A 2,043-nucleotide genomic window follows, 5' to 3' on the forward strand; every position below is an offset into this window, starting at 1 on the left:
TACTGATGTGTTTAGCAACACTAAACCAAGCAATGTTTAAAATGAACATAAAATACAACCAAACATTTTCAACTGTGTATAAAAGAATGCTGTGCATACGTCAATATACAGACTGTATTGTTATGACACTTAACTTCCTTTTTCAGAATGCTTCAGTATAGAATCACAGGATGGTTTGGGTTGGAAAGGACCTTAAGATCACCTAGTTCCAAACCCCCTGCCATGGATGGGGACACCTCACACCAGACCATGTTGCCAGGGCTCTGTCCAGCCTGGCCTTGAACGCTGCCATGGATGGAGCATTTGCCACTTCCTTGGGCAACCTGTTCCAGTGCCTCACCAGCCTCACTGTAAAGAGCTTTGAAAATTATATATTCCAACTAACACTTGATTTCTTTCAAGATGAAGAGCCTTCGAAACAGCAAAGTGTTATAGGCAGTATTGGAAAAAAACCCACAGTTTATGCCAAACTGGAGACCATGATTCTTCTAACACTTGTGCACGTGTGTTACTGACACTCAGTGAGACTGTGGACATGGATAAACAAGAGTACAAACAGGCATCAAAACATTCCAGTTTAACGTGATTCTGGTGTTTTAAAACAAATAGTTCAGAATTCCACGGCTATCCAAGGAAAAACACACAACAAACTGTTGCACTCCTTTTGCATAGCTAGATTTTTTGGGGACAAAGCTTCCAAAGAAAGAAGCCTCTCACATGGGTGTGAAACATACCTGAATTCCCTTTTAATGTTTGATTCTCATAATGAACACTAGAAAGCAGGTCTCTGACATCAGGGCAGTGAATTTCCTCTTCCTTTAACAATGGAAGAATCAACTATAAATTTGATACGTTTCTAGTCAATTTTTTTAAGAAGCAATGAAAACATTCTGTGTTCTGACCTACACAGGTAAGCAGGGAATCAGCATCACAAAACAGATGCTATCAGAGGTTACCACTGTTTAGTTTATTGCTAAATGTTTCACTGTTAAGGATGAAAAATTCTCAATTGGCCCAGCCCTTCTGACAGATGTAATAGAGCAACCAGAAGTGCTGCTGGACACCACTGATCACCCCTGACCAGGTTTCCACCTGAAAAGAATGAGTCCTGCAATAATTTTTATGCTGTTTGTCTGAAACAAGTAAGTACATCTGCAGTATCCAAATAAAGCGAGGGATGTTTTCTGAGTTTCCATTTGTTTTCCTCTTCCCTTTCTCCTCTCCTACATATTTTGGAGCGGACTGTTTTGTTCTGCATCTCTGCAACCCAATAATGTAGTACTGAGAGTAGCAACTACTGATACTGCAAAATAACTGATACTGGAAAATATATAAGTAGTCTTCCTAAGTTTTCCACCTAAGTTGGGTATCTCAGTTGGAAGTCAGCAGTGAGTGTTGTTCTTTTTCATGTTCTAGACTGATGAAGTGTTTTTCCAGTTTTCAGTTTCCACTGGGGCATGATGCTGCCTGTCTCCTGACTGCCCACAAAGTCTCCTCATACCAATTATTAAAAGATTATGCCTGCAAACAGGAATCTGAAAAAGCGATCTTATTTTGAGAACCCACTTTTCTTGTTGTCCTGGATTCAGCAGTAGCCGTCATTTTTCTCCTTCTTAGTAGCTGGTGCAGTGCTCTGTTTTTGACTTTCAGCCTGGGAACAGCACTGATAACACAGATGTTTTTAGCTGCTGCTCAGTAATATTACTCTGACCAAGGACTTTGTGAGTCTCATGCTCTGCCAGGGAGGAGGGGAAGCTGGAAGGAAGCAGAGACAGGACACCTGACCCAAACTGACCAAAGAGGGATTCCATACCACAGCACATCATGCCCAGTATATAAACTGGGGGCAGTTACCTGGAAGGGCGAGATCACTGCTCGGTCGGGCTGGGTATTGGTTGGCAGGTGGTGAGCGGTTGTATTCTCTTCCCTGGTTATTTCCCTTATCATTATTATCACTAGTGGTAGCAGTAGTGATTTGTGTTATACCTTAGTTATTGGGCTGTTCTTATTGCAACCCGTGGGAGTTACGTTCTTTCGATTCTC

The sequence above is a fragment of the Melopsittacus undulatus genome, chromosome 5, assembly GCF_012275295.1.
Source record: "Melopsittacus undulatus isolate bMelUnd1 chromosome 5, bMelUnd1.mat.Z, whole genome shotgun sequence".
Lineage (NCBI taxonomy): Eukaryota > Metazoa > Chordata > Aves > Psittaciformes > Psittaculidae > Melopsittacus > Melopsittacus undulatus.